The 12,091-nt window shown below is 46.3% G+C and overlaps 1 protein-coding gene across 1 annotated transcript in view; it reads left to right on the top strand.

Annotated features, from left to right (window-relative positions):
* The first annotated feature begins 5,870 nt into the window (after positions 1-5,870).
* Positions 5,871-12,091, top strand: part of TNFRSF6B (TNF receptor superfamily member 6b) — a 28,892-nt gene continuing 22,671 nt past the window's right edge. The window contains exon 1 of the mRNA XM_048495812.1: positions 5,871-5,982. The gene's annotated coding sequence lies outside the window, so the exon portion shown is untranslated. The remainder of the gene's footprint in view (positions 5,983-12,091) is intronic.

The following is a 12,091-nucleotide window of genomic DNA, read 5'->3' as shown; positions in this document are numbered from 1 at the left end:
CTTGCCCTACCCTGAACTCTTCCCTGCAGCACCTTTAAGATCTCGGTGACCAGTTGATTTCCATTTTGGTAAGGGGCAGTACGCATAATGCTGGCATGGGGTAACCCAACTCTAGCAAGGCTCAAGAGATTCCTGGCTGCAAAAAAGACCAAACCCAGGTTCCTTTGGGGTGGTAGTAACGTTGCCGAGTCGTGGGCTCTTGAACGCATTCCTAAAATATATCTTTTAAAATTTTTATTAACAAAAAAGTCATAAAATCTGCAGGATCACAAAATACCAGTGGAAAGGAACAGAAAACGAAGGTGCAATTCATAGTTACACAAAGAAAATGACAAGAGGCGAAAAGTCTACATGTCAGAAAGAAATGCTTGCAGACAAAAGGATATCAGAATGTATTGTCAAGGATATTTCTCTTTCCGCAGGACAGAATAACTGGACGCTGTAGAGGTTTCGGGCTGTTTGGCGTGTTCTAGCAACATTCTCTCTCCTGAAGTTTTAGCCTGCATTATTCAGCTGGCTGTCAGATGGTATTGGCATCTTCAGAGAATTCAGATCCTCTGAAGATGCCAGCCACAGATGCAGGCGAAACGTCAGGAGAGAATGCTGCTAGAACACGGCCATACAGCCCAGAAACCACACAGCACCCCAGGATATCAGATGTCTTCAGTAGATGTGCAAGGTTGAACTAGAACTTCTGGCAGAGTGAAGGGTAGGAGCACAAGAACAAGAGAGGAAAGTACTTATTAATACTGATTGAACTAATTTATTGTTTTAACTGGACATGACAGGTAATCGTTGATTAACCAACCAGGGCACACTTTGACCAAAATGTTCTAGGGCTAGGCTATGAATAAGCATACCCCTTCCCTCCAAATTCTCCAAATTGTTTCCAGCGGGTTGAAATTAATGAAGATAACGCCATCCCTCTAACAAGCCCAGTGACCTTGAAGAGATAAAATTCTCATTCCCAATTAACGCCACGTGCTTGTTTTTTTAAATGAATCATTTTTATTTTATCATTTGGGAATACATATTCATTGTCAGACAGCGGTTCCAGTAACAACAGAATATGATCTGCCACATTAATTATAAACAATGTACTTAACATTTGCGAGTCATAGTTCCATCAGGAATAGTGGTTTAAGATTCTGGTACATAAATACAATGCGAAAATATAGGTGTAAATGCATGATAATATCTTTAAAAAATATATACACATATATACATATACATACTCACACATACACATATACACAGAGATATACATACATAGATTCATCATCATCACCATCATCATCATCACCATATGTCAGCTGCAAAAGGCCACACTACTCGGCTCTGCACACATTATTTGTCGATACATCACCCAGTCCTAGATGCTTGGGAAGTGTCCGACGTGTGATATAATACAAAATCCAGCATATTGATCTTATTTGCTGTGTAAAACTGTTTTTGTATCAATATAATAATAATAATAATAATAATAATAATAATAATAATAATAATAATAATAATAATAATAATAATAATAATAATAATTTCCTGGTGACAGAAGGATTGATGAGAAGCAACTGGAAAAACTTACACGATACGAGGATTTAAGGATTGAACTACAAAGACTCTGGCACAAACCCAGTAAAGAGTGGTCCCAGTGGTGAGATTGGCACACTGGGTGCAGTGCCTAAAGATCTTGAACGCACCTCCAGCAATCGGGCGCTTCGGACAAAATCACCATATGCTCAGCTGCAAAAGGTCAATTCCCTGCTCCTCGGCTCTGCACGATTATGCTACGGCCTTCCAGGGATCACTACTGTAGTCCTGTACGCTTGCAGGAAGTGTCCCGACGTGTGATGTAATACAAAATCCAGCATATTGATCTTGTTTGCTGTGTATAACTGTTTTGTTTCAATAATAATAATAATAAATAGGTCACCACATGCTTTTTTGAACCTTCTTAGCTCATGAGAAAGGCATAAGGATTTTACTAGGCTTAAACAATGGATTCTCTTTTGATGTTGCCAACGCCAGGGTTTCAAGTCTGCTATGCTTCAAGGCTCGTTCTGCATTTTGACGTCATCTTGGAAGACCTGGTCCAAAGTATCATGACTGTGCGGTATTTGAAAAAATTATGACTCGGTTTTTAAAAATGCCACATATTTTCATATTTCCCTAGCCACTTCATTAAAAAGGAAGTCTTTCGGCTTTCAAGCTCTGTTTTGAATTTCTGCTTGGTGACGGGAATTTCTTTTCCTCATTTCTCAAAAAGGATAACTCTTCAGAAATGTACTTCCTATGCTAACGATTGGGGGGAAATTACTTCTAAGAAATTAAGTTTCTGCGTGTTCCTCAGCGGATCGCCCTGTACTTTCCAACTATTGGCTGAGCTAATGCAAAGTCAAATCGTGTCCACAAGCATTCTCCTAACTTCTCGCCAACTAGAAGAAAGATTCAGGGCGCATTGGCTGTGTTGGAGCTCCTCGTGGTCTTCGGCAGTGGCTTAGGAGGAGGATAGTGGCATAGGAGAAGCTGAAAGCCCTCGTGTATCTAATCTGGAGGGAACTGGTTTGATTCCCCGCTTCTGTCAGCCTTCGAGCTGTGGAGGTGCTTATCTGGGGGAATCGTCAGATTGGCCTGTGCACTCCCACCGCAGCGCCAGCTGGGTGACCTTGGGCTAGTCAGTCATTACTTCTCGGAGCTCTTTCAGCCCCCACCCACTCTACTTGGGGTGTTTGCTTTCGTGAGGAAGGGGCAAAGGAAGATATGTAAGTTTCCCCTTTGAGTCTCCCCGCAGGAGAGAAGGGGGGATATAAATCCAAACTCTTCTTCTTCTTCTTCTGATTCAAAAGCAAGGTGTGTGTGTGTGTATTTATAAGCTTGTGAACAGTTTTATTTTGGGTATAAACAACTTTCTCTTGTGCATTCCACACCTTCGTGTGCTTTCATGTACATGGAAACTCACACCAAAAATATAACTTTGCTGGTCTTAAAGGTGCCCACTGGACTCTAGATTTGTCCCCTGCTAACCCAGATGTTTTTTTGATGTTGAGCTACCACACACAAAAAACCCTTTGAAGATGGAGAATCCTGGATGTATTATTAAGAAGGCTTTCACGGCCAGAGCTCAACTGGTTGTTGTGTGGTCGCGTTTCGGTAGTAGATCTTGTCCGTAATGCTTCACTTGCGTCTGTGGCTGGCATCTTCAGAGGTGTATCTTAGAGGGAAGTGTGTGCTACTGCCGAGCCAAAGCGTGGTGTAGCGAGATTAAGAGCAGGTGCACTCTTAATCTGGAGAACTGGGTTTTGATTCCCAGCTCAGCCTCGCTTCAATTTTGAGCTGTGTGAGGCTTCTTTATCTGCTGAGCCAGATTAGATTGTGCACTCCAATGCATGCCAGCTGGGTGACCTTGGGCTAGTCTCAGTTCTTTGGAGCTCTCTATGCCCCACCCCACCTCACAGGGTGTTTGTTGTGGAGGAGAAGAAAAAGGGGATTGTAAGTCCCTTTGAGTCACTCTTCTTACAGGAGAGAAAGGGGGGATATAAATGCAAACTGGCTCTTCTCCGTTAAAAAAAGAGCGACAGAGTTGAAGTACAGTGGAACCTCAGTTTTCGTTGATAATCCATCCAAAAAAGAATCGGGATGAAAACCGAAAGTAAAACTTTTCCATAGGGAATCAATGTAAAAAACAATTAACTCGCTCCAGGCACTCCAAAAACACATACCAAAACACATATTTGGGTGAATAAACATAGCTTAGTGTTTAATGCTGAAAACAGGAACAATAACATCTAGGACCACAGCTTCAGGCCAGTGGACCAATGTCGCGACCAGAAAGCTGTCCAAAGAGGTCTGTTTCTGGACGCCTCTTTAAGATTTGGTTCTGAAATGGGGCAAAGGCATTGTCGAGTTAAACAAGTTGCAGACATGGCCTGCAACAACTCTTGTGGTCCGGTGATTTTTCTTTCTTCACAAACCCTGCATCCTTACTGCAAATCAATGAAAACCCTGAGGGACAAATTTTTACCAGCACTGAAAAAAAATGCGATGAAAACCAAAACCGATGAAAACCGAAGGCAATGAAAACTGGGGTTCCACTGCATATAAATCTTCCAACTGTGAATTATGCAGCTGGCTAGAACAGAATCAGCAATAAGCTGGGCTTAAAAGCCAGGGTTGGGATGGGGGGGGGGTCATAGAATGTCTGGGGGAGTAAGTTTGGGTACTTTTTCTCATTTTTGTGTAATCCCATGCCTATTGCATTGCTTACTAGATCCCTCACGCTATTCAGTTGAAGAAGAAGACTTTATTTACAGTCATTGACCAGATATGTTACAATGACCAGATATGTGACAAGCTATTCAGTTGTGTGTGGCTTCATACAGTGTCTACACCTTGAGTCTCCAGTACAAAACCGGCAAATAAATAATAAGCTACAAATAAAGTGGGGGGAAAATATTATTTATTTATTTCAGGTGCCAAATTGGGGGGGGGGGATAGGAATGTCCCAAAACACTTTTTTCTTTGCATTTTTCTAATTTGTGAAATCCTAGATCTACTGCATTAAGAACATAAGAACATAAGAACAAGCCAGCTGGATCAGACCAGTAATTGTTCATTCTAGTTCAGCTCTTTGCTACCGCGAGTGGGTCTTCACCAGTCGTTCTTACTGGGGAGTTCAAGCATGTGGGATGTGAAAGCAACGGCTTGTGCTGCCCCGTATGCTCCAGCACCCGACTGTTAAGGCATTTGCAATCTCGAATCAAAGAAGGGATCAAGATTGGTAGCCATAGTTCGACTTCTCCTCCCGCCGTCTGGCTAAAGCCCTTTTAAATTGCTATCCCAGTTAGTGGCCAAAGGTCATCACACCTCCTGTGGCAGCATATTCCAAACACCAATCACATCGCTAGTTCGCGAAGAAGTAGTTTCCCTTTATTAGTCCTAATTCGTTTCCCAAAGCATTTCCAATGAATGCCCCCCTAGTTTCTAGTGTGTATTGTGGGAGAAAGAGAGAGAAATTTCATCTCTGTCAGCATTTTCTACCCCATGCATAAGTGCATAGACTTCCAATCATATCCCCTCAGACGCCTCTTCTCTCCCAAACTAAAGAGTCCCAAACGCCTTCTTAAACGCTGCAGCCTTTCCTCATAAGGAAGGTGTTCAGTCCTAGTCCCCATCCTCGTTCAGGCCTGCTTCGCTCCTCTGCACTTCTCTTCAATATCTCTTCAATATCCTTTGAGTGATGTGGTGACCAGGAACTCGGACACAGGACTTCCAAAGTGCAGCTCGCATCATCGGCTTATATAAGGGCATGACAATCCTTGCAGTTTTATTATCAATTCCTTTCCTGATTATCCCCAGCATAGAGTTTGCCTTTTTCACATTGCTCATGAGATCCCTCCTGCTATTTAATTAGATTGCTTTATCCCACGGGTCTCTAACCTATGGCCCTCCAGATGTTCCGGGACCGTGCGTCTCATCAGCCCTTGCTGTGAACATCTGCCGCGCACATCTGGAGGTCGGAGAGCCCTGCTTTCGTCTAAAGCCCAAAGCAGCCACATAAAGAGCAATGCACAAATAATAAAAGAAAATAAATCATGATGGGCTGGCCCCCAATGGACTCCTCCCCCCTCCCCCCTGAAAATGGTCTGGTTGGGGGGCTGCCTGGACTGGAGAAATGATTGATGGACAGGAGAAATGACTGATGTCCTCCCCCCACCCCCACCCCCCCAGAAATGATTGATGGGGCCCACCCCCCGGAATTTCCCTTCCCTGAGCCAGCACCCCTTCTGGAGCAGGCAAGTAAGTAAGCGGAAGAGGGTTATTGGGCTACCGCCGCCTCGCCGCCCACGTGGCTCCCTCTTCCCGTCCCCGGTCGGCCCCCTTCCCCGGCGCGGCGAGGGCGAGGGGTTTCCCGGGCCCGCCCGCCACTGCAAAACGCCCGGACTCCCCCCCGGACTGGGGCAGGGCAGGGAGGCTCCGGCAGAGGTGAGTGCGCGTGGAGGCTGCGGAGGCTGCGCTCGCACGTGTGAACGCGGGAGACGCGTGTCCAGCGGGTGGGCTGCTGGCGGGGGGGCGCGGCGCGTGTGTGTGTGTGTGGGGGCGGGGGGGGGGCTGGAGTCGCTCGGGCGGCGAAAGTTGTTCCCCAAACCCCGTGCGTTGGGCTGCGGCCAGCGGTTTAAAGCTAACGTCTGAATGGGGGTTGCATCCGTAAAAATCGGGGGGCTGGAAGTGCTGCTCCAGGAGGCAGGCTAGGGAATTGGGGCGGGGGGCGCTTTTGAGATTGAAACCACTTTAAGGGGTTGATAAACGGTTATGGGACTCTGCATAGTGTGAGCAGAGTCTCAAAACACTACTTTTGGGGATTGTCCAACGGCAGTCACGTGGGCAGGGGGGAAATTGCTTTTCTTTTGCGGAATTCGTCCTTAACCTATGGAACTCCCTGCCACAAGATGAGTGCTGGTTTAGCCTGCTTGGGAAAGCCAGATCCCTGAAGGTTATCAGAACCGTCCTGAACAATCCTGCTTAGCCTTTCTTGTTTCTATTTAGTGGGGATGACATTCAAGAAAGTAGGCATTATTACCCTGCAAGGGTTAGCCAGGATTGGGGAGAGCTGGATAAGACCTTGGGAGAACCGAGTTCAAAAGTGTGCTTGCCCCTCAAACTTGTGGTGTGACCCTCATACACTAGTTGCTTTCTCTTTCTTTTTTTTTTTTTTTTAAGTGGCATTAGCCTTACCTCAAGTGAGGGTTGTGGCATATTAGGCTGAAATATTAGCCAGGATTGGGTAGAGCTGGACAAGACCTTGGGAGAACCAAGTTCAAATGTGTGCTTGCCCCTCAAACTTGTGGTGTGACCCTCATACACTAGTTGCTTTCTCTTTAAGCATAGCCTACCTCGCAGGGTTGCATATTAGGCTGAAATATTAGCCAGGATTGGGTAGAGCTGGACAAGACCTTGGGAGAACCAAGTTCAAATGTGTGCTTGCCCCTCAAACTTGCAGTGTGACCCTCAAAGACTCTTTAAGCATAGCCTACCTCGCAGGGTTGCTGCCTGGCTAAAACATTAGCCAGGTTGGGGTAGTGGTGGATGAGACCTGGAGAGACCCGAAGTTAAACGCCCGTCCTTGCTAAGGTTCCCTCAAACTTGCAGGGTAAGTGACCTCGCCACAGACGAGTTATGCTCTCTCTGAGCTAGCAGCCTACTCTCGGCATGGGTTGCTGGCCAGGCTAAAACTGGTGGGGGAAACCAGGAAGAGGTGGGAGGGAGACCAGAGTGAAAGGGATTTGGGAAATGCCTTAGTTGATAGTTCCATGGGGAATGTCGAATAACTCAATGCATAGCAGCTGCTTGAAAAAAGGCAAACTGTATGCTGGGATAATTAGGAAAGCGAGTTGATCATAAAAAACCCCTGCAAAGATTGTCATGCCCTTTATAAAGTCGCGAGATGCGACCGCGACTTTGAGTACTGGTGTTCAGTTCTGAGTCACTAATATCTCAAAAAAAGGATATTGAAGAGACATTACCAGAAAAAGTGCAGAGAAAGGGCAACAAGGATGATTGAGGGACTGGAGCACCTTCCCTAGCGAGAGGAGAGGGGCTGCATGCGTTTGGGACTTTTTTTTTAGTTTGGAGATGGAGTATACGTCTGAGGGGGGATATGATTGAAGTCTATAAAATTATGCATGGGGTAGAAAATGTGCTGGACAGAGAGAAATGTCTCTCTCTTTCTCACAATACTAGGAACCAGGGGCATCCATCCCGAAAATGCTGGGGGAAGAATTCGACTAATAAAAGGGAAACACTTCTTCCACGCAACGGCAGATTGGTGCTCTTCAGAAGATGCTACGCCAACGGAGGTGGGTGATGGCCCACTAACCTGGATAGCTTTAAAAGGGGAGCTTGGACAGATTTATGGAGGAGAAGTCGATTTATGGCTCTCCAATCTTGATCCTCTTGATCTGAGATTGCAGAAATGCCTTAACAGACCAGGTAGGTGCTCGTGAGCAGCAGCAGCAGAAGAGCCATTGCTTTCCCATCCTGGCAGGTGAGCTCCCAAAAGGCACCTGGTGGGCTACACTGCTAGCAGCAGAGAGAGCTGGACTAGATGGACTCTGGTCTGATCCAGCTGGCTTGTTCTTATGTTCTTATAAAATACCTCTTCCCCTACTTGAGTCACTTAGAAGAAGGGCTGGTTAAGGATTTATAAGATGCAGCTGCCCCATTCAGAAGCCGTATAATCGCAACGGAAGGAGGTGTGTGCGCGCTACACCCTTACGGGCAGCCACCCTCCAGGGTCTGAAATGGAAGAATTTCATATCATCCCCTACCTGAACTTTTCAGCTGGGGAGGCCAAGCATCAAACCTGTGATCTTGTGCACGCCGAGCACGTGTTCTTCCACTGAACCACCCTCCTCACACACCCTTAGCCAAATCCAGCCAGGCTCTTCTGAGTTTCATCAGCAACCGTGCAGAGTTGTGGGTGTCTTTTCCCGTTCACTTGCATGCGTTCGAATGAACAAGAGGCGTTCCTTAAATGGCTGTTGTGGGTTTCCCAGGCTGCGTGGCCATGGGCTGATAGCTTTTGCTCTTCAGAGACATGCTGTGGCAAGATGTGTTTCTCCCCGGGACTTAACCCTTTCCCATCATTTCCCCATGCCAAGTTAACCCTCCAAGCCCTTTTATTGTGGAAAACGAAGAAAGCTCATATTAGGAGTATAGTATCAAGATCGAGGGATGTAATACCGTGTTTCCCCGAAAATAAGACAGTGTCTTATATTAAGTTTTGCTCCCAAAGATGCGCTATGTCTTATTTTCAGGGGATGTCTTATTTTTCTGTGTTCTGTTCGTCGGGCATGCTTCCAAACAAAAACTTTGCTATGTCTTACTTTCGGGAGATGCCTTATATTTCGCACTTCAGCAAAACCTCTACTACGTCTTATTCTCCGGGGATGTCTTATTTTCGGGGAAACAGGGTAGTACCTCTCTAATCTGCATTGGTTAGACCTCACCTGGAATATTGTGGGCAGTTCTGGGCACCGCAATCCAAGAAGGATATTGACAAGCTGGAATGGGTTCAGACGAGGGCAACCAAATTGGTCAAAGGTCTGAATTCCATGCCCTACGAGGAGATACTTAGGGAGCTGGGGATGTTTAGTTTGGTGAAGAGAAGGTTAAGGGGGAAACGTGATGTCTATATTTAAATATTTGAAGGAATGCTGGAAGAGGGAGCAAGCTTGTTTTCTGCGGCCTCAGAGACTAGGACTGAGAATAATGGATTCAAAGTTCAGGAAAGGAGATTCCACCTAAGAACTCCCTGACCACCAGGGCTGTTGGTCAGTGGAATTCACTGCCTCGGAGAGTGGTGGAGTTTTTAAACAGAGGCTGGGTGAACATATGTCGGGAGTGCTTTGATTGTGTGTTCCTGCATGGCAGGGGGTTGGACTGGATGGCCCTTGGGGGTCTCTTCCACCTCTAAGATTCTGTGATTTACCCTGCAGGATCAAAAGAAGTTTGAGGTTGGCCGTTGTGAGCGGGAGACGGGGTGAACAGACCCCTTTCACTAAACAGAGGAGCAGCAGTGGCGTAGTAGGAGCAGCAGTGGCGTAGTGGCTAAGAGCAGGTGCACTCTGATCTGGAGGAACCGGGTTTGATTCCCCGCTCTGCCGCCTGAGCTGTGGAGGCTTATCTGGGGAATTCAGATTAGCCTGTGCACTCCCACACACGCCAGCCAAGTGACCTTTGGGCTAGTCATTACAACTTCCTGAGTTTCCTCTCAGCCCCACCCACCACAGGGTGTTTGTTGTGAGAGGGGAGGGCAAGGAGATTGTAAGCCCCTTTGAGTCTCCTGCAGGAGAGAAAGGGGGGATATAAATCCAAACTCTTCTTCTTCTTTCCCGCAGTCTCTGCCTTGGAGTCCAATTCCTGTTGGCAGCAGAGGGTAGAATTTGCAATAATGGGTATAAATTACAGACGGAAAGGTACTAGCTGGATATTGGGGAAGGGGGAATTTTCAATAAGGCTAACTCAGTAATGGAATTGGCTACCTAGGGAGGTGCCGAACTCCCGCTCACTGGCAGTCTTCAAGCAGCGGCTGGACAAAAACTCCAGGCAGGCTCGAGTCTGATCTTGCATAGAGCTGCAGGCTGGACTAGATGGCCTCTAGTGTGCCATCCGACTCTATGACTCCTGTTTTGAAAAAAGAAGCTGCTGCAGAGGACGGAGAAATAACATACCACCGGATTTTTGCGCCTCTGCCAAATGTATGAACAATCTCACGGGGCATGTATTGCTTTTTGGCAGTAAATAGTGACAGCCTGTGGCCGTAAACAGTAAACATGCTTTGTGATGTAGGAATGAGAAATGTGGATGTTTGTAATAGTTGCGCTGAGTCAGCCTTGAGGCTGCAGTCTTGCGCGCGCGAACATGCTGGCATGAATCAGCACTGAACAGCTCTTTTCTCTCGTCTTGTGACAGGGGTGAAGAGATTACGGGTTTCCCTTTGACCTGATAGCGTGCCACTCTTTGGGTGCGTGACGCTTTAAGGATTTCCCCAGATCTCCATGGTAAAAACCATAGAAGCAGTGGAAAATCCTAGAGCCATGGTAGCGAACCCATGGCACTCCAGAAGTTCATGGATACAATTCCCATCAGCCCCTGCTTGGCCATGCTGGCAGGGGCTGATGGGAACTGTAGTCCATGAACATCTGGAGTGCCAAAGGTTCGCCACCACTGTCCTAGAGCGTAGTGCAGTATCAGAGCATCAAGATGTCACTATGTCACCGATTTTTGAAGTCTCTGCCCCATTCTGCTCCCATGTATAGCCCTCCAGGAGTTGAAGTACAACGGAGTGGATTGAAATATATACAATTGAAAATGATGAGAAATGTGACTGCCCTTGAATTGGGACAGTATTTGTAAGTAATTCAAGCCACCAATTCAGGATTTTCATTAATTGTCATTAACTTGTATTACAGTCACAACGGGTGACATTGACGCAATAATATTTACAAGACTATGGACATTGTTGGTTTAACAAATACATGATTATGGACTTGAGAGAACATAAGAACATAAGAACAAGCCAGCTGGATCAGACCAGAGTCCATCTAGTCCAGCTCTCTGCTACTCGCAGTGGCCCACCAGGTGCCTTTGGGAGCTCACAGGCAGGATGTGAAAGCAATGGCCTTCTGCGGCTGCTGCTCCCGATCACCTGGTCTGCTAAGGCATTTGCAATCTCAGATCAAAGAGGATCAAGATTGGGAGCCATAAATCGACTTCTCCTCCATAAATCTGTCCAAGCCCCTTTCAAAGCTATCCAGGTTGGTGGCCATCACCACCTCCTGTGGCAGCATATTCCAAACACCAATCACACGTTGCGTGAAGAAGTGTTTCCTTTTATTAGTCCTAATTCTTCCCCCCAGCATTTTCAATGGATGCCCCCTGGTTCTAGTATTGTGAGAAAGAGAGAAAAATTTCTGTCAACATTTTCTACCCCATGCATAATTGTATAGACTTCAATCCTATCCCCCCTCAGACGTCTCCTCTCCAAACTAAAGAGTCCCAAACGCTGCAGCCTCTCCTCATAGGGAAGGTGCTCCAGTCCCTCAATCATCCTCGTTGCCCTTCTCTGCACTTTTTCTATCTCCTCAATATCCTTTTTGAGATGCGGCGACCAGAACTGGACACAGGACTCCAAGTGCGGTCGCACCACGGCTTTATATAAGGGCAAGACAATCTTTGCAGTTTTATTCTCAATTCCTTTCCTAATGATCCCCAGCATAGAGTTTGCCTTTTTCACAGCTGCCATGCACTGAGTTGACATTCCCATGGAACTATCAACTAAGACGCCCAAATCCCTTTCCTGGTCTGTGACTGGTCTGTGACTGATAGCACTGGTTGTCTTGTAATAAAGGTTGTCTTGTAATAAATTGTGGCATGAATTGGATTTAAAGTGGAGATATATATGTGTTACGAAGATATAATAGTTTGATAAGTCTAATAGCCAACAATTTGGCATACTTTACAAGAAACTAACAGGTAATACAAATTGCTTGGGCCAGCGCCCATGTGCCACGCGTGTTTGTGAATCTTATAT

Source organism: Sphaerodactylus townsendi, linkage group LG05, assembly GCF_021028975.2.
Source record: "Sphaerodactylus townsendi isolate TG3544 linkage group LG05, MPM_Stown_v2.3, whole genome shotgun sequence".
NCBI classification, from domain to species: domain Eukaryota; kingdom Metazoa; phylum Chordata; class Lepidosauria; order Squamata; family Sphaerodactylidae; genus Sphaerodactylus; species Sphaerodactylus townsendi.
The sequence above is the reverse complement of the archived record's forward strand: the minus strand, read 5'-3'. Positions and strand labels throughout refer to the sequence as shown.